Source organism: Halichoerus grypus, chromosome 13 (genome assembly GCF_964656455.1).
Source record: "Halichoerus grypus chromosome 13, mHalGry1.hap1.1, whole genome shotgun sequence".
Lineage (NCBI taxonomy): Eukaryota > Metazoa > Chordata > Mammalia > Carnivora > Phocidae > Halichoerus > Halichoerus grypus.
In genome coordinates, this window is record NC_135724.1 from 70,117,653 (window position 1) to 70,139,135 (window position 21,483).

Sequence of the window (21,483 nt, forward strand, 5' to 3'; positions counted from 1 at the left end):
ATAAAACATTAAGTACTAAGCATAGGTTTATCTTCTTTTGTCTTATTACAGGAAAACTATAAAGATAACCATGGGTCCATTAGTAAACCTGGTGTGTACGTTATTGAAATATGGTACTATGTTTCTAGAAATTGTGAAATGTATTCCTAAATTTGCTAATCTAAAGAATACTGGCATAACAAACAGGTCACAATCGTTTACTATATAGCTTTCCCTAGAAACGAAGGTTTCTAAGAGTTAAGAATTCTAATAAATATAATTTAGATTACTAGAAATGATAAAGAAAAAAGCTCTGTGTGCCAGGAAAGTAAGACATGTGTTTTGGTGAAAAAAGGTATGTGGAATGGGAACATATTTTTTGTTGAGGGAAAAGAAAAATGATTTTGTCCTAAGATAAGGCTGGTTATTTGAAGAAAGAAAATTTAAGTCTAAATTTCAATGTATAAAAGAAAGTTGTAGTAGGTTTTTGGAAAAGGAAGCTGGAAAGGAATTTTATGTGTTGTCAATACTGGTTAAAATTAAGATAAATTTAAATACCAAACTATGTGGATGTAAAATTGAAATTCTGTTTTAACTTGGTTAAAAAGTAAACATTTTTCTTGAACTATTGGTCCGCTCTTACAAAAAAAATGGTAAACAAGTTTTTATTCATTTTTAAAATTATGTGCCTAGAACACATGAGTTCTGTATTTTGCCAAAATATTTCCTATGTTTATCTGGACTTTGATGCATTAAAAATATGTTTTTAATATTTTTAAAAAATCCTACGTATTGCTTACAACTCTGTAACTTTCTACATTTACCTTTGATTTATGTTTGCGTTGTGTGTCACGGGAATAACCACATTTCCTTGTCAATTGCATCATAATGACCTCTAACTCATCCATAGCCATGGCCACAGTCATGTCTTGTCACGTACAGTTCCCATCTTACTCCGATGTTACTGCAAATTGTTACATCTTCAAGGATATTCATGGGCAGGACTTCAAAAAATGTAGGTATCTGAAACCTTTGAGATAGCAAAACTAAAGAAAAAATTACCAGAACTAAGAGAAAAACTGGATTCAAACACATCAGAAATTAATAACATGAAACTAAATGGACAGAGGAAGATAATTGTACTTTTTATGAACTCTTGTTTGAAACATTGTTGACTTTTAAAAATGTTTTCTTCCTTCAGATTTAAGGAAGCTTCTCTTAAGCGAACTGATCTATAATGAATTGATGAAATATACCTTTGTGAACAAATGAAACTATTTATCTTTTCTCCATACCCGAGAAAAGCAGGGATTCTACTTCTTCCTCTCCGTGGGGATTTACTTTAAGCGACATTTCTCCTGCCTTTGTTTCCCTCATCAGCAGACTCTGTTACCCGGGCAGCCTGCCCCTGGCACCCAGGAGTTAATCCTCAATAGGAGAAAACCAAACAGTGTCTTCCTGCTTAGGAGAGGTTGAAGGGGCTGAATTTAAGAGAATTTGGAATATTTTGTAGCCAATGTTCCTTGAGATTAGTTCAGACTACAGTGTAGACCAAACAAAAGAAGGAGCTGACTTGGCCAAGGAGGGGGAGCTGCACAGGGACACCCGTTGCTGAGGGACAGCAGGTTTTTGTCTCACTTCCCCACAGGCCGGGAGCACTGTGTGAGTACTGAGACTATCATCCCATGATGCACAGTAATACTCAGCCTCGTCCTCAGCCTGGAGCCCAGTGATGGTCAGGGTGCCCAAGCTGCCAGACCTGGAGCCAGAGAATCGATCCGGGACCCCTGAGGGTCGGTTGCTATTATAATAGATGATGATTCTGGGGGCCTTTCCTGGGAGCTGTTGGAGCCAGCTCACACCATTACCACTCCCAATGTTGGAGCTGCTTCCAGTGCAGGAGATGGTGACCCTCTGGCCCAGAGCCCCAGACACGGAGGCGGCTGAGTCAGCACAGACTGGGCCCAGGACCCTGCAAGGGGGAGAGACACAGACAGGGTGATGCTGGGGCCTAGAGACAAGAGGAGGAAGCAGGATCCACATGGCCTCCCAGGACCCCTTCCCCGTCCCTGCATCCAGTCACCTGTGCAGTGAGCGAGGAGGCTGAGGAGGAGAGGGGACCAGGCCATGGTGGAGGTCATCACCAATCCTGCCTTCTGTGGCCCCACAGCTGAGCAGAGCCTCCCCTCATCTCTCCCTTCCCCTCTTCATCCTCTGAGAGAGTGAGGGCCCATCCATGCAAATGAGACCCCCAGCTCTCTGACCCCTCCCTGGCCCAGTTTCGGTTCCCTGTGCCTGAGGATGTCAGGGGCAGTGGGCAGGGTAGGGGCTGTGTGGGGGCAGGGGTGGAGAGGTCAGAGCTGTGAACCCTGAGCAGAGGGCACAGGCAGGGCCATGTGGCAGGTCCCAGCACTGATCAACCTGGCTCCTCAGAAATTGGACCAGAGTGCCCCCTGGTGTCCAGACCCAGACACATCATTGTGTGACTGGTGACCACGACCCTTCAGATCTATTTCCACCCCCACCCCACTGCTTTGTCCACTGCTCCCTACAATAGGGCCTGACCAGCTGTCCCTATATGTCACCTCCCATTACTTCAGGACTCACTATATGCTCATCTAACAGTCTTCAGAGTGACTCTGTACATGGCTCCCTTCTCTGTTCCTGGGTCAGGACTGAGATGGTGTCTCTATACAAACTCTTCTTAGAGATCAGGATCCAGAGCAGTGACGGGTCCCCGTGGACACAGGGTCGCTTCTGTGCAGGATGCTGGGACTTTCGTCTTATGTGCTTTCTGCTTGTTTTCCAGAGCTCTCCTTCCTCTGAGGTCCTCAGAACACTGAGGAGATGGGGAACTCTTCTCCCCAGATTGTGTGTAGAAGCCATCACATGCATTCCTAGAGGGTCACACACTGAACATCTTTGTCACCTGTCACTGTTTCCCTCTGCTTGAAGCAACAGTTGTCCACACATTGGGCAGGGATGTCCTCCCAGCTCCGTCCTCCCAGCACAGACACGAGTCTACAGGAGCCCTGCCACGTGAGTGTGTGTGGCCCTGACCTCAGAGCACAAAGGACAAACGTGCTGGAAGTTCTAGCAGGGAAGGAGTGACAGCTGCATGACAAGAATCCAGAGGAAGAGGTTATGCACTGGTCACCACTTGGCCAACCGTGCACTTAAAATGCATGAATATTCTTTTCAAGAAACTCTTCTCAATAATACTGATTCAAGCTCAATGGCAGCGCCATGTGAAGATGCAGGTGCAATCACTAGTATGTCGTTCCCAGATCCGGGCTTGTTGCAGGGACAATGTGGATGGAAACTGTGGTTACATACATCACTGCAGAACAGAGAAGAAGTATGACTTTGGCTTTCCTTTGAATAGACGTCTATAAACATTTTCTGAAAGCATTTGTCTTATTTTTTTCCCTAAGATTGCATCGTGGCTCTGGTCGTGCAGGTGAGAAAGCCGGAAGTGGTGTCCATGACCCTCCAGGAGGGACCTGTTTCTACGAACTTCCGAGTCCTCTGGTGATGGAATCCCCAAACACAGACAGAGCTTCCAGGACGGAGCAAGCGAGCGCCACACTCACATCTGGGGTGGGCTCAGCTGTGGTCTCAGCCGCCTGTGTCCAGCATGTTCAGGAGAGAGCAGGTGCTCGTTCAGACCCCCAGGAGCAGAAGTATGAATTTCTATCAGCAAAAGCCACCTGGACCCAGAAGTTTCTGTCCAAGGTCACATGGGACTGGTGAAGAGGTGCAGATAAGGAGGACCGTGTCCCTGAGCTCACAGACCCTGTGCTTCTGAGTTGTGACAGAAGACTGAGCAGAGGTCCAGCCTGGCTGGAGGTGTCACTGGGGAGACTGAGGGAGCAACAGCCCAGCCCTGAGAGCGCAGGGGGTTTGTGTCTCACATCCCCATGGGCCACGTGCTCCGTGGGAGCCGCACTGAGGCTGGGGTCCCAGATTCAATGTACTGACCCGCCTCCCACACGGACTGGGGCCCAGAGGTGGTGGGGGCTGAGCTGCCCATGGGGACAGAGACTGCGCCTGGGATTCCTGACATCAGTCTGGTCCCAGGAGAGCAGGTGTTCAGGGCACATCCTGGCTGCCCTGGTGACATGACCTTAGTCACACTGGTTGTCCCTGGGGTTTCCTCGGATGGGGACTCTGCCTCTTGGACATTGTGACTCTGAGGATGACGGGTGAGCACGGGTTGAGCCTGACTTCTGGATGGATGGAAAAGCCCAGAAACAGCAGAATGGGGCACAGTACACCCTCAGAGAGAGGAGATAGCTGAGTGTGTGTGTGTGTGTGTGTGTGACCAAAAATGAGGCAATGACCCCCCGTGTCTCTTACGTCTTCTCCTGAGGGATGGTTCTCCATGAAGCTGAATCTGGATTTAAAGGGCAAGTGTCTCAAAGACGTTTTCCTGGGAGACGATTTATTTTAGGCAGTGAGGACTCAGTTGAAAACAGACCTGTTAACAACTTGCTGAATCAGAAGGCCCGGGCTTGTCGAGGGACAGCAATCTGTCCATTTCATCTCCTCAGGGCTCCATCCACGGAGTGGCATAAGAGGGATTTAAAGAAAGGCTTCCTCATAGTGGAGAATAAGTTATTTGACCGAGTGGAAATAATACTGGGGTAGTTTTGCCCCAGGAGTATTTGGAAATCCCCTGTGCCGTGAGTGAGGAGGGTGAGGAGCAGAGAAGCAAACCCCATGGTAGAGACACCCCAGTCTCCTGATGACCCTACGGCGAGGCCCTGAACCCACACACTGTTCCTATGTGTCTCCCTGATCCTCAGGGTAAGGGGTCTCCTTGCGGTTCTGCCCCTTTCTGGGGGCCATGCGAGCACCCCCTCAATGCCTGGGCTCCAGCTGAGCCAAAGAGAATGTAGAAGTGGGGAGGGCTTCACCCCAGGGATGACACCAGAGCACCTGCAGGAGGCAGGGAGACACATCTCCGCTGAGGAATGGGGAGCACCAGCGCCCTCTGGTGGACGCAAGAGACATGTCCACCCAGGCCTGGATCTGGTGTCCAGGGCTCCTGTCCCCTCATCCCCCACTGGTCACTGTTTCAGCCTCTTCAGATGGGCTTCTTCCACTTAGAAATGTCACTTAGAGATATGCACGGGGGCGCCTGGGTGGCTCAGTCAGTTAGGCGTCCAACTCTTCGTTTCACTGCTGTTCATGAGCTCAGGTTCCTGAGATCCAGCCATGCTTCAGGCTCAGCACACAGCTCAGAGTCCGCTGGAGAATCTCTCTCTCCCTCCCTCTGCCCCTCCCCCTGCCCCAGCTCTATAAATAAATAAGTAAGTAAGTAAATAAATAAATAAAATCTTTAAAAAAAGGAAATATGCATGGATGTTTCCTCCATCTTTTTCTGTAGCCTATTCACTTCTCTCTTTTTATTGCTGAATCATATTCGATGTAAAAACCTACCAGAGTATTTTTACCCATTCGTCTTTTAAAGGATATACATTTTCTTCAAATCTTGGCCATCATAAATAAATGAACAATAAACATATTCTTGTGGGGACATAAGTAACCTATATAGAAAAAGACCGAGGAGCATGATGTCAGTATTGTATTATATAAAATTATATTTAAGTTTGTGAGAACCTGCCAAGGCATCTTCCAAAGTGGCTGGGGCATTGGCATTCCCACCAGCAACGACTGAGAGTTCCTGCTGCCCCACATCCTGGGCAGAGTCTGAGCTGTCATCGTATTGAATTTTAGCCATGCTGATGGGAGTCTAGTGTACCTCACTATTTCAATTTGTAATCCCCCAATGACATATTACAAGTGTAATTGTCATTCATGTACCTTCCTTGGTAAGGGGTCTGTTCTGATCTGCTCACTGGGGAGGCCCTGCCCAGTCTCCTGGGTCACACATCCTCCACTACGACAGTCCTTGTCATTCCAACCCAGCAACTGTGCAGGACATTTTGCTTCTGCAAACACACTTTTGCACTGGGAGACCAATACCTCCGAAAGGAGCTATTTTCATTGACTTTATAAATGTGCATTGACGTGAGTCCAGATATTAAAACCCTCTGGTTCTAGTAGGATATGTAAAGTTAGAAGCCATAGTCTGAGCTGTTGTTGGTCCCCGGAAGGAACAGAGGACTGATGAATAAGACCGGGGCAGGGGTGGAGGGTGTATTTTTCACAAGTCCTGATGAATCCGGAGCTCCTGTGACATTTGGTTGTGAGGAGCTCTACAGCAATGATGACCAGCCTCCCTTTGGGCTGGAGTCCAGAGGAGGTTAAAGAAGTTTTCTTAACACCCCTGGATCTGGACCATGAGGCTTGAACATCCTGGGTGGTCCCTCACTGCTCTCCTAGGTCACAATACAGGGGCTCTGCCTGGGAACCCTTGTACCATTGCTATGGGAACACCCAGTGTTTCTGCTTCTGAGTAAGAAGAAGTGACCTGGTATCTGGGGTCATCAAAGCTTCCCCGGGTGACTGATACATGACCATGTGGGGGAGTTCCTATTCTGGACGTTTCACAGGCCCCCTGGATTATGGGAAAGTTCCAATGGGGTCTGAGGGGACATGGACAGAGTCGGTCCCTGTGGGCTCAGGAAAACCACTCACAGGAGTCTCCATAGGCCCTGGTGGCCGTTGTGCTAGAGCCTGATCCAGGGACCTACAGGATCACCCACTTCCGTTGTGGAGGCTCAGCATCTTCCCAGCAACAGTGGGGCCTATACGTGTTTGTTAAATATGCACCTGAGTATTTCATTGTCGAGTGGCATAATGATATTTTAATTCTGCTTTCACGTGCTGATTGCTATCTATACATATATATCTACATCTGTCTATCTATGATCTTTCTGTGTCGATCTTGTATCAAATCACCTTCCTCGTATTACTTATTACTCTTTGAATTTATATATTTATATACATGTTTGTAGTTTCTTTGTATTTTTCCTGGGGACAATTCTCTACCCTGAAACTAGGGAATTTTCTCTTGTTCTTTTTAGTCTGTGTGCTTTTCATTAATTTTCCTGCCTACGGTTCTATCTGGAGCATCTAGTACTATGTTGAACGGCCATGGTGAGTTTGGATATGACTATCTTGGTCTCTACTCCAAGTGGACGCTTTCAGGGATTCACCTTCATGTGTGTTAGCTGTAGGTGTTTTCTAGATTTATTTATCAAGCTTATGATGTTCTCCCCTATGTTTTACTCTCTGAGAATTTTTTTCTAAAATTCTTCATAAATTCTTGTTCATTATCATGAATGGGTTTTGAATTCTGTCAGATGATTTTTCCCTATTGGTTGATAAGATTATGTTTTTCTTCTTTAGCTTGTTACATGACGTTATATTGATTGATTTTTGAATATAAAACTGTCTTTGCATCCCTGCAATAAAACCCCTTTTGGTCCTGGAATATACTTCTTGATAAATATATATACATATATCAAGCAGAAATGTATATAATTGGAATAATTCAATGTATATAATTGGAAAATATAATATAAACATTAGAAAATAGAAACAGTTATATATAGTATAATATATACATATATATACACATATATATTCTGTTTTCTAATATTTTCTTACGAATTTTTGTGTCCCTATTTGTGACGGATATTCCTTTTTTCTTTTTTTTCCGCGAAGAACTGTTGGCACCAGCTACTGACTGAACAATTTAGGAAGACATGTTACCTTTGCCAAATTCAACATTGTGACCAACAAGCAAGGAATATCTCTTCATTTAATCAAGTTTTCATTAATTTCTCTTACAATGCTTTGCAGTTTTCCATGTGCAAGTCTTTCCATTTCTCTAAAATTTATCCTTGATAATTTCATAACTATATCATTATAAACGGTATTGTGTCTGTTTTTATGTATTAAAGGTTTTATTTATTTAATTATTTATTTATTGAGTGAGTGAGTGAGTGAGAGAGTGAGCAAGAGAGAGAGAGAGAGACAGAGCACAAGTGGGGGTAGGGGCAGAGGGAGAAGGAGAAGCAGACTGTCCCACTGAGCGGGGAGCCTGACACAGGGCTGGATCCCAGGACCCTGGGATCATGACCGGAGGCGAATGCAGACGCTTAACTGACTGAGACACCCAGGCGCCCCTGGTTTTATTTTTAATTGTTAATGACCTGTTGCTTCTATATAGAATAGCATTTACTTCTGCATGTCGGTTTTGTAACCGGAAGCCCACGAAGAAGCACTTAGACGGAAGCAGGGCTGAGCCAGCGCTGCGGCCAGAGCTGAAGTCAGCACATCTGGGCCTCTGACATCTCCAGCGAATGTTTTTTTAAATTTTTAACCTTTTATTTTAAAGTAATTTCTACACCTAAAGTGGAGCTCACACTCACGTCCTGAGAGCAAGAGTTCCATCCTCTACTCACTGAGCCAGCCAGGCGCCCCTCCACTGAGTAACTTTGAACTCTGAGCAAGCCAGTTTTGCCTTTGGAAATAGGGAGCACAGTGAGAATAGGTTATCAATCTGAACATATAATGGAAGGAAAATCATCTCATTCCAGGACAACTAAGGGTCTGTTGAAGATCTGACGACAGAAGTCACCGCTCCTGGGCCACCTGACAGGGTATGTCACCAGGCCTGGAGACCGGAGGGGGTTTTGTCTCCCTTCCCTATGGATCTGGAGCACTGTGTACGGATTGATACTATCTTAGCATGTGTGACAGGGACTGTCCCCTTGTCCTCACACTGGAGTCCAGACATATCAGAACGCATGAACACACTGGAGTTCAGAGATGTCAGAGCACATGAACGGGTCAAGACATCTTTGGATCCAGGAAATGATGGGGGCCAAGGATCCCTAGCTGAATCTCAGGAGATACCAGGGAGGGCTCCCCGGCATCTCCTGGTGCCAGTATGTGTATATATATATATACACACACATACATTTTTTTTAACAACAATGATGTCACTTCTCAGGGTGCCTATAAGTCTGACAGATTCCCCCAGGGATGCAGAGAATGAGGGTCACTGGGTCAGCACAGGCTGGGAGAAGGAACCTGCAAACACAGACATGCATGGGTGATGGGGCAGGCATGGAGGTGAAGCTTCTTGGGGCATCTGGATCCAAAGGGGTTGACATCGTCTTGGGGGCTGCAGCAGATCATGGAGGATAGTTCTCACCTGTGCAGGAAGAGGGGAACACAAGAAGAAGTCTACACCATGGTGGACACAATCCTGCTGAGACCCCACGGGTGGAGCTGGGCTGCCCCAGGTATCTCTTATTCCCTTCAGTGGCCCCTAGGAGGAGGGGCAATTCCAGTACATTTGGGTTGCATTTTCTCATTCTCGATGTATCTTTTGGTGTACAAAAATAGTAGTTTTGGAGAAGTCCAATTGAACATTTTCCCCCTATTTTAGCTGGACCTTTTTTTTTTAAGATTTTATTTACTTATTTTACACACACACACACACACACACACACACACACACATACACAGACAATGAGAGAGAGAGAGAGAGAGCACGGACAGGGAGGGCACCAGACAGAGGGAGAGGGAGGATCAAGCTCCCCACTGAGCAAGGAGCCCAATGTGGGGCTCGAACCAGGACCCTGGGATCATGACCTCAGCCAAAGGCAGACGCTTAACCTACTGAGCCACCCAGGCGCCCCTGCTGGTGCTTTTGATGTCATACGTAAAGAATCCACTGCCAAGTCAAAACTCACAGATATTTCCTTCTCTGTTTGCTTCTAAGACTTTAATACTTTTAGCCCTTAAATATAGATCTTTGTTCCATTTTACATTCATTTTTATAGATGCTATGGGTTAAGGGTCTAATCGCATTCTTTGCCAGTGGACATCTAGTTGCACCAGCACCATTGTTGGAGAGACCATTTTATCCACATTAAATTCTCTTAGCAGCCTTTTGAAAATCTATCGACCACAGATGAGTGACTTATTTTTTTTTTAAAGATTTTATTTATTTGACAGAGAGAGACACAGCGAGAGAGGGAACACAAGCAGGGGGAGTGGGAGAGGGAGAAGCGGGCTTCCCGCGGAGCAGGGAGCCCAATGCGGGGTTCGATCCCAGGACCCTGGGACCATGACCCGAGACGGAGGCAGACGCTTAATGACTGAGCCACCCAGGCGTCCCAGATAAGTGATTTATTTCGGACTCTCAAATATGTTTAATATATCCTTATGTCTATCGTTAGACCAGTACCACACTCTTGATTATTGTAGCTTTGTAAGTAAGTTTTGGAGAGTTTTGAAATCTGGAATTGTGAGTTCTTAGAAATTTATTCATCTTCAGGATTGTTCAGATGTTCTGAGTCCTTGTAATTCCACAGAAAATTTAAGATACTCTTTTCGGAGTGTGCAAACACGCATTCAGGGGTTCTATAGGAATTGCATTGAATCTGTCCATTGCTAGGGAGAGTATTGCCTTTTTTTTTTTTGCAAGTACCTCCACGCCCAACATGGAGCACAAACTCACAACCCTGAAATCCAGAGTTGTGTGCTTCACCTACCGAGCCATCAAGGTGCTCCACGTATTGGCTTCTTAACAATTTACTTAGTTCTTCATTTTTTTGCTAAACTAAATACAATAAAAAAATAAAACATTAGGTACTAACCATAGGTTTATCTTCTTTTGTCTTATTACAGGAAAACTATAAAGATAACCATGGGTCCATTAGTAAACCTGGTGTGTACGTTTGTGAAATATGGTACTATGTTTCTAGAAATTGTGAAATGTATTCCTAAATTTGCTAATCTAAAGAATACTGGCATAACAAACAGTTCACAATCGTTTACTATATAGCTTTCCCTAGAAACTAAGGTTTCTAAGACTTAAGAATTCTAATAAATATAATTTAGACTACTAGAAATGATAAAGAAAAAAGCTCTGTGTGCCAGGAAAGTAAGACATGTGTTTTGGTGAAAAAGGGTATGTGGAATGGGAACACATTTTTTGTTGAGGGAAAAGAAAAATGATTTTCTCCTAACATAAGCCTGGTTATTTGAAGAATGAAAACTTAAGTCTAAATTTCAATGTATAAAAGAAAGTTGTAGTAGGTTTTTGGAAAAGGAAACTGGAAAGGAATTTTATGTGTTGTCACTACTGGTTAAAATTAAGATAAATTTAAATACCAAACTATGTGGATGCAAAATTAAAATTCTGTTTTAACTTGGTTAAAAAGTAAACATTTTTCTTGAATTATTGGTCCGCTCTTACAAAAAAAATGGTAAACAAGTTTTTATTCATTTTTTAAATTATGTGCCTAGAAAACATGTGTTCTGTATTTTGCTAAAATATTTCCCATGTTTTTCTGGACTTGGATGAATTAAAAATATATATATATATTTAAAGGTTTTAAAAATATATTTTTAATATTTTAAAAAATCCTAGGTTTTGCTTACAACTCTGTAACTTTCTGTATTTACCTTTGATTTATGTTTGCGTTGTGTGTCACGGGAATAACCACATTTCCTTGTCAATTGCATCATAATGACCTCTAACCCATCCGTAGCCATGGCCACTGTCATGTCTTGTCACGTACGGTTCCCATCTTACTCCGATGTTACTGCAAATTGTTATATCTTCAAGGATATTCATGGGCAGGACTTCAAAAAATGTAGGTATCTGATACCTTTCAGATAGCAAAACTAAAGAAAAAATTACCAGAACTAAGAGAAAAACTGGATTCAAACAGATCAGAATTTAATAACATGAAACTGAATGGACAGAGGAAGATACTTGTACTTTTTATGAACTCTTGTTTGAAACATTGTTGACATTTAAAAATGTTTTCTTCCTTCAGATTTAAGGAAGATTCTCTTAAGCAAACTGATCTATAATGAATTGATGAAAAATATACCTTTGTGAACAAATGAAACTATTTATCTTTTCTCCATACCCGAGAAAAGCAGGGATTCTACTTCTTCCTCTCCGTGGGGATTTACTTTAAGCGACATTTCTCCTGCCTTTGTTTCCCTCATCAGCAGACTCTGTTACCCGGGCAGCCTGCCCCTGGCACCCAGGAGTTTCTCCTCAATAGAAAAACCAAACAATTTCTTCCTGCTTAGGAGAGGCTGGAGGGGCTGAATTTAAGAGAATTTGGAATATTTTGTAGCCAATGTTCCTTGAGATTAGTTCAGACTACAGTGTAGACCAAACAAAGGAAGGAGCTGACTTGGCCAAGGAGGGGGAGCTGCACAGGGACACCCGGTGCTGAGGGACAGCAGGTTTTTGTCTCACTTCCCCACAGGCCGGGAGCACTGTGTGAGCACTGAGACTATCATCCCACGATGCACAGTAATACTCAGCCTCGTCCTCAGCCTGGAGCCCAGTGATGGTCAGGGTGCCTGAGCTGCCAGACTTGGAGCCAGAGAATCGATCCGGGACCCCTGAGGGTCGCTTGCTATTATCATAGATGACGGTTCTGGGGGCTTTTCCTGGGAGCTGTTGGTACCAGCTCACATAATTACCACCGATGTTGGAGCTGCTTCCAGTGCAGGAGATGGTGACCCTCTGGCCCAGAGCCCCAGACACGGAGGGCGGCTGAGTCAGCACAGACTGGGCCCAGGACCCTGCAAGGGGGAGAGACACAGACAGGGTGATGCTGGGGTCTAGAGACAAACAGAGGAAGGAGGGCCCCACATGTCCTCCCAGGGCCCCTTCCCCTGCCCCTGCATCCAGTCACCTGTGCAGTGAGCGAGGAGGCTGAGGAGGAGAGGGGACCAGGCCATGGTGGAGGTCATCACCGATCCTGCCTTCTGTGGCCCCACAGCTGAGCAGAGCCTCCCCTCATCTCTCCCTTCCCCTCTTCATCCTCTGAGAGAGGGAGGGCCCGGCCATGCAAATGAGACCCCCAGCTCTCTGACCCCTCCCTGGCCCTGGGACATGTCTCTCTGCCTGTGAATGTCAAAGACATGGGCAGGGGAGGGGCTGTGTGGGGCCAGGGGTGGGGAGGTCCCAGCTGTGAGCCCTGAGCAGAGGGCACAGGCAGGGCCAGGTGTCAGGTCCCAGCTCTGATCACCCCTGACTCCTCAGAAATGGAACTAGAGTGCCCCCTGCTGTCTAGACCCAAACACACCATTGTGTGACATGGTGACCAGGGCCCATCAGACCCATCTCTGCATCGCCCCCCAACTGCTTTGTCCACTGCTCCTTGCATTAGGGCCTGACCAGGTGTTCCTATATATCACTTCCCTTAAGTCAGGACTCCTATATGCCCTGCTAAGAGTCTTCAGAATGAGTCTGATCATGGCTTCCTTCTCTGCTCCTGCATCAGGACTGGGTGGTGTCCACACAAACTTCTCTTAGAGATCAGGGTCCAGAGTAGTGACGTGTCCCCATGGACACAGGGTCGCTTCTGTGCAGGATGCTGGGACTTTCCTCGTATGTGCTTTCTCCCTGATTTCCAGAGCTCTCTTTCCTCTGAGGTCCCCACAGCACTGAGGAGACAGGGAATGATTCTCTCCAGATTGTGGGTAGAAGCCGTCCCGTGCATTCCTAGAGGGTTACACACAGAGCATCTTTGTCTCCTGTCACTGTGTCAAACTGCTTGAAACAACAGTTGTCCACACACTGGGCAGGGATTCCCTCCTCGACTCTGACCTTCCAGCACAGACACGAGTCTGCAGGAGCCCTGCCACGTGAGTGTGTGTGGCCCTGACCTCAGAGCACAAAGGACAAACGTGCTGGAAGTTCTAGGAAGAAAGGAGTGACAGCTGTAGATGCTCTGACAGGGACCTAGTGACAGAGATTATGTGTCAGTCACCACGGAGCCAACGTCATATTTAAGAAGAATATGTGTTATTTTATATATAATTCCATTCAGTAAGTTTGAATTAATGGGCTAGAAATGCCTTCTTTTCTCAGGAGAATAGGGTTTTATATACTTTTTCTAAAATCACTTATTTTTATCATGTGTCTGGTCTCCCAGGTAGGAAAGGTCAATGTGGTGCCCAGTAAACCCCTTGAGGGGCCTGTTCCTATGAACTCAGAACCATCCTGCTGACAAAACTGCCAAACACAGAACTTCTAGGACAAAGGATTTGGGGTCAGACCACTCTCTGGGTTGGACACAGCTCTAGTCCCTGCAACTGTGTCCAGCACGTTCAGGATGGAAGCCTTATTCATTCAGTGCCCAATGACTACAGGAATGGATTTTACTACCCAAAGCCTACTGGACACAGAAGTTTCTGTTAAATATCCCAAAGGTGAGGAGCGGAGAAGTGGAGATAAGGGGGAGTGTGTCCCTGAGGTCACAGGCCCTGTGGCCCTGTGTTGGGACAGAAGACTTTCCATCAGAGTGCAGCCTGGCTGGAAGTGTCACTGGGGAGTGACTAAAGTGTGACAGCCCAGCCCTGAGAACACAAGGAACATGTGTCACTTGTCCACAAGGGTTTTGAGTTCTGAGGCTGGGGTCCCAGAATGAACATACTGATCAGCCTCAGCCACTGACTGGATCCCACAAATGATCAGGGGCTGAGCTGCCCATGGGGACAGGGACTCCCCCCTGAGATTCCTGAGCTTCAGTCTCATCCCAGGACAGCAGGTGTTCAGAGCCCATCCTGGCTGGCCTGGAAACAAGACCCCAGTCACACTAGATGTCTCCAGTTTTCCTATTGAGGAGGATTCTGCCTTCTGGAAATTGTGATACTGAGGATGGTTGGGGGAGCACAGGTTGACCCTGGCTTCTGGAAGGACAGAAAGCCTGGAATTTCCAGGCTCCCGGACACACTATTCACTCAGAAGGAGGAGAGGGGTGTTTCTGTGTGTGTGTCCAAAACTAAGGCTACCTGACTTTTTTTTTTCATTATGTCCCTCTTTTTTTATTATGTTATGTTAATCACCATACATTACATCATTAGTTTTTGATGTAGTGTTCCATGATTCATTATTTGCCTGTAACACCCAGTGCTCCATGCAGAACGTGCCCTCTTTAATACTGATCACCAGGCTAACCCATCCTCCCACCCCTTTTCCCACTAGAACGCTCAGTTTGTTTTTCAGAGTCCATCGTCTCTCATGGTTTATCTCCTCCTCCGATTTCCCTCCCTTCATTCTTCCCCTCCTGCTATCTTCTTTTTCTTCTTCTTCTTTTTTAACATATAATATATTATTTGTTTCAGAGGTACAGGTCTGTGATTCAACAGTCTTGCACAATTCACAGCGCTCACCATAGCACATACCCTCCCCCATGTCTATCACCCAGCCACCCCATCCCTCCCACCCCCCACCCCTCCAGCAACCCTCAGTTTGTTTCCTGAGATTGAGAATTCCTCATATCAATGAAGTCATATGATACATATCTTTCTCTGATTGACTTATTTCACTCAGCAGTTCCATCCACGTCATTGCAAATGGCAAGATTTCATTCCTCTTGATGGCTGCATAATATTCCATTGTATATATATACCACCTCTTCTTTATCCATTCATCTGTCGATGGACATCTTGGCTCTTTCCACAGTTTGGCTATTGTGGACATTGCTGCTATAAACAACGCTGACCCCTGTCCCTCTTATGACTTTGAAATACCCTGAGGGATGCTTCTCCGTGGGGATTCTCTTTATATACTTCCAGGGTCCTGATCCTGCATTTAGAGGTAAGGATCTCAAAGATTTTTATTGGAAAAGGAATTATTTAGGAGGGCTCATGTGAGAGCAAACCTGTTCACCATTCACTGAATTAAGAGTCCAGGGTCCTATTGAGTGACAAGAAATCTGTCAATTTTTTATCTCTGCAGACACAAGACCTACAACTGTGCGGTTTTCAGGTGTCTGGAAGCACAGGTTGGGGGGAAGCATGCAGCCCCCTCCTTCTTGCCCTGACATCCCAGCCAGAGCCACAGTCCCCCGTGTCCCCAGGGGTCCACCAGGGAGTGAGAATAAGATATTGCTGATGGTTTTGTGCATGTGTGAATAAACACTTCAGCCCTGGGCTTTAAGTAGCATAGAAAAGTTGTTCTATGGTGAATCCTCTGTCCAGGGAATTGAAGCATAAGAAAAATAATGACATATCTTAAAATATGCAGGCCATCATTTGTCTCTGGATTCCTCTAAGACTCCCCATGGCATCAGTTAATTCTGAAGGGTGTAAAAATCAAAAGGCCCATGTGCAAATACCTCAAGGTAGATAAATACGTCCTTTTCAGGAAATGTAATAACTTTATTTTCATATTAAAGAGAATGACTGGGGGATGCGTGGGGGGCACAGTTGGTTGAGTGTCTGACTATTGGTTGGGCTCTGCTCCTAATCTCAGGGTCCTGAGGGGCACCCGGGTGTCTCAGGCAGTTAAACCTCTGCCTTCGGCTCAGGTCATGATCTCAGGGTCCTGAGCTCTAGCCCCGCATAGAGTTCCACACTGAGCGCAGAGTCTGCTTAAGACTCTCTCTCTCCCTCTGTTTCTACCTGCTGTGCCCTCTCATTCAAATAAATGAAGAGACCTCTAAAATAAATAAAGAGACTGACTGGGAGTGTTGAGAAGGGAAAAATGGGGCCTGGGTCTGAGAGCAGGAAGGTGAATGTGGGGGGTTGCAAGCACCTATATTTTCTGGTCATTGTCCTGCCTAGAAATGGGCCCTGGAGACGGGAAACTACAGCAAGGTCATTTCCAGTTTTCTCTGAAATCCTGATGTGGAGACAGAGCTCAGACTGAAGAGCCAGACGGACAGACTGACACCTGAGGGACGCGGGAGCCAAGAGGAGAAGAGGAGGAGGGTGTGGGGGGTGTTGTCAGGGAGAGTCTGGAGGATCCGGTCCACGTTCCCGTGTAGCTGGTTCAGAGAGAGGAGACTGTGTCTGTGACCAGGGTTATTGTCAATGTATCAGCTGTGGATACATCAGTCGTGACACAAGGTCACACTTTATGGAATAAGATGATAGAACGGATTGTGGAGGAATGTTCGCTGGGCAGTATGTTCAGCTGTAGACACAGAATTCATTCCTGTCCATCTTCTCCAGATTGAGTGGGGATGTGCGGTTGGGCTCGGATATCTCATGTGTCTGTGTCTTCCACGGATGCCCCCATTTTCTGTCACTTTGCGTGCATTACATGACTCTTCCTCTTTCCCTGTTGAAGGATAGATCGTCGTGCAGAAGAGACCACCCCGCTATGTCTCTCCAGGTAAGTTTTTTACTGAAAAGAAGCTCAGAAACAAGATCCGTGGGTCCAGAGGTTTTAGATCCACTTCCTCCGTATCTGAGACGCTGTGAGGAGCGGTAGGTGCTCCCACCGCCGGGAGCTGTAGCCCAGTGATAGTCCGCCTCGGCCTCAGCCTGCAGCCCCGAGATGCGCAGAAACCCTGCATTGGCCGAGGCGTCTTTGGAGCCCGAGAGGCGGCTGGGGACCCCGGAGCCCTGGTGCTTATCGGAGTCTGAGGAGTAGTACAGCAGACCCCGGGGAGGGCTCCCTGGCTGCTGCTGGATCCAGTAGATGTTAGATCCGCCAACGTGATGTCCCTGCTCAGGTGCAGGTGAGTCTGTCTGTCGTTCCCAGAGATGCAGAGACGGAGGGCGGCTGGGTCAGCACGGGCTGGGACAGGGAGCCTGCAAACACACACACTCATAGGATATTGGATAGGTTCAAAGTAAATTTCCTCTAGTTTCGGAAGCAGAGGGGTGATGCAGGCTGTTCCCCGAGGCCTGTCCCTACCTGTGCGGTAAAAGAGCATCCCCAGGAAGACAGGAGTCCAGGCCATGGTGACACAGACCCAGGTTCCCTAGTGGGCTAGGGTCCTAGGCCTCCTTTTCTCCTCCAGCCTCTGCCACATGAGGGTCTCTATATGCAAATACGGTCCATCCAGTGAGTTCCTGCCCCTCACTTTCCCTGAGCCTGGTGCTGAGCTTAGTTCACATCACACACTGAGGAGCATGGAGGTTGGCTTCAGGCCTGGGGCCAGCCCTGGGAGGAAGCACCTGCTGAGACCACACACAGGTCCCCTCGGGACACTCTGCCAGACCAGAGGGGACACAGCTGCTGAGTCCCATCAGGGAGCACAGGGCCCAGCCCTCAGGCCCAGACTTCTTTGAATGGTTCTCACTAATGAGCTGCTTTTTTAGCACAAGGAAGTCCCACAGCGCCACCTGCTGGTCCAGGGCACACATGTCACCAGGGTCCGAAGCCCTAGGAGTCCCGCTGGGGTCTGCATCTCACTGGGTCTGATTTCTAGATACGATGGTCCTTCAGGCCTGCTGATGATATTGTTGAGTCTCACTCTCAGAAAGAGTCCTGGTCTATGGGAATGTAAACACATACATATATTATGTGATATTTAATTAAAGAAACATCTCTTTTGAATGGAGATCAGAGACCACTAGGGGGAGCTCTCGTGCCCACCGCTCCTCAATTGCAGACCCAGCAGGAGGACAGACTTCGCAAGTCTGCAGGCCTGTAACTAGTCCCTTCCTACCTCAGGAAGAGGAAGACTTCTTCCTGCCCTGGCAACAGCCCAGCCAATGAGAAATTGTCACAACGCCACCAATGACAAGCCCTGTAATTAGAATTCCCTTTTACTCCCATGGACTTTTTGTCCCTCCCACACTCACCCTCTGCTCCATAAAAGAGCTTCCTTATCCTTTGTTCTCCACACTTGCCTGTGGTTTTGCCATACTTTACCTGTCCTGGATTTCAAGTTTTTGCTTTCCTTCAATAAACCCATTATCACTGGGGAAAATAAATGGCACATTTGTATTTAACGTACAGAAAACAAGTGAAGTGGTCAGTGACGCCTGCAGGAGATTCTAGAAAAAGCTGAAGGACCCTTATGTGCAACACCTGATGTCCCACACCAGGGGACAGTGGATCTGGTTTTGTTTGTTTGCTTGTTTGAATGTCCTGCAAGGGTTCTTCAGGGTATCAGTATAGAATGGACATATTCTAGGATATAAAAATGCTCAGTGATATGTTCAAAAGATTACAGTTTGGTAAAATTCACTAGATATGTAATTGTCATAACATCTGTAGATTCAGTTCATTTGGTAACATAGGAAAATTAATAAATTTTATAGACTTAACACTGGTGAATAACCTGAGATTTTTCTCAAAAATTTAGGTATATCTAAGTCAAGTGGGTGTTTTGTGCATATCTGTGTCATATATTTTTTGTTGGGATTTTTCCCCAGGTTTACCAATTGCAAATAAGCAAATACTATAATAACATTATCAATGTGATCAACTTAAATATGATAAAACAATAAAATAAAATAAGATCATTTTCCCACTGTAAATTCTTGTTGATTATGTCCTGCTTCCTAGCAAGATCACTATTTTAAAGTCCTACTGCAGATATTATGACTGCCTCTTTAGACCAGAGTAGAAACTCACATTTGCTCAAACTCCCCTTCATATACACTTGTATCAACTCAGCAAATGTCCCCAGACTTGTTGCTGGATCTTTTGTAAATGATCCAGGATCTTCAGTAAAGAATGCAAGGTTTTTAGTAAATAACGCAGTAAATAAAATCCTGTTGCCCTCAGGTCCTCTCTCCTCATAGCATTCACACAGAACTTTCACACAGTCAACCAATGGCTTAAATCCTTCAGTTGTTCCTAACTTCTTTTGCATCAACTATATCACATTAGCCCCACTGAGATGCCCTTTCGTGTGGTGGTCACGCCTAGCTGCACACCCACCTGCGGCCCCTGTCCTGGTCCTCAGTGCCCTGGCCTCATCACTCTTCTGTCCTTGGACCCCCCTGGCCTCCACACCAGCTTCTCTGTCTGTTCACAGTAGCTGGGCTTCATCCCCTGGTACGAGTGAGGACACACATGTTGGCAGATTGGACTATCACGTAATAGCAGGACTCACACACATCATGCCTGGTAGGAACAGACACATATGTACTGTGGACGTATCTGATGTTGCACGAAATCCTACAGAATGGACACTGCACCCATCCCCCACCACAGCCATCATCAATACGAGTGAGGTATTTGATTAGAACAATCCCTAAGCAGCACATAAGTAATCAGTCGTATATTGCCTCCCTTCATCTACTTCTCCCTGGCAGAACCATCTCTCCTGTGAACACGGAGCCCACACACCCGTCATTCCTGCATCATGAGATTTTCTGCCAGGACCTTTGTGGGATTTGGGGCTGAGGAGTTGAGACTGGACTTCCAAGGACCACAGAGTTGATTTTGAGCTCTGTATTTAACACATTTGGACAAGTGATCATCTCACAGTCCCTTAGGCAAGTGAGCTGTTAGCAGGAATTCATCCAACTAAATCATATTCTTCAGTTTCTTTGAAATTTCATGTATCTCCTCTCCTTCGCATTTACTCCACCATCTACCTGCTCCCTGTGATTTCTTACCCAAGACTAGAGGCCATCATGTCCTATGTATATACATACAATTATTCACCCTTATAAAAGGAGGAAGTTAAATCTAGAGGACATTATGGGAAGTAGGATAAGCGAGTCCCTGAGGGCAAATCCTACCTGATTACCCTCACAGTGAAACTCCCAGAAGCAGAGAAGAGAAGGGTGGTTGCCAGGACTAGGGTAGGGGACATGGGAAATATTTGTTCAGTGAGTATAAAATTTTAGTTTTGCAGCATAAATAAGCCTCAGAGAATTGTGATACAACATAGCCTCTCTAGCTTATCATACAATCTTGTGTGCTTTAAAATATGTTAAGGAAAGAGATCCCATGTCATGTGGTGATGGAGAGAGGAGCCCTAATCATGATGCAGGGAGTCTAATTTGGGTGCTGAGGTGAATACAATCGTTGCTTTCATAACAAATTAGACAATTGATTTGACTCTTTTCAAAAAATGTCAAGCATATCCAGAATTGTTTGGAGATAGAAAAGTGGGGGTCACTACTTGGCAAAAGAAGGTGAGGGCCATCCATGAGTCCTTGTTGTCAGTCAACAAATGGGGAGGATGGGGCGTCAAGAGGGAAGCAGAGTCACTGGGGGAGAGCGTGTGGAGTGAGAAGACTGGGGAAGCCACATTACTGAGGGGCACGTGGAAGAGACTCAAACCTAGCTGAGAGGGTAAGAGAGCCCCACTGTTATCTGTCGCATTAATTGTTCACCTATGATCACAAGTGATTTCTTTCTACATCTGCTTTGGTGTCAAGGTGACAAGGCAGGAGGCTGGGTGGGAGGAACAGCACCTCCTCTATTCAAGTGAGGACGGGCAGGAGAATATTGGTGAACATGAAAGAAAGTACATTTTTCTCTCTCCCTTTCCCTGCTGATTTCTTCATTTCTTTAAATCCCTGTTCCTCCTCACTTATTACAATCATGGATCCCATTATCATCATTGTAATCCATCCTTTATAACTGCACCATGCTTAGTCCCACTCACCTCAGTAACCCACCCACCCATCCAATCCGCCATGATGCTTTCTCTCCACTTGAACCTCCAGCTGAGTGTGGCTGCAGGTGCACGTGGCCATGCTGACTGCTCCCCTGTGAATGCGTGAGACCCCCTCTAGGGTGTCCCTAGTTCAGACACTGTGTGAGCCTGCATTTCTCACATCCTTCTCTGTAAAGCATGGTTATGTCCTTTCTTTTCTGCAATATGT

At 46.1% G+C, this 21,483-nt stretch overlaps 1 pseudogene; it reads right to left on the reverse strand.

Moving 5' to 3' along the window:
- Positions 1-17,645, reverse strand: part of LOC118542732 (putative non-functional immunoglobulin lambda variable 5-48 pseudogene) — a 43,869-nt pseudogene extending 26,224 nt beyond the window's left edge.
- Between the last annotated feature and the right edge of the window lie 3,838 nt (positions 17,646-21,483).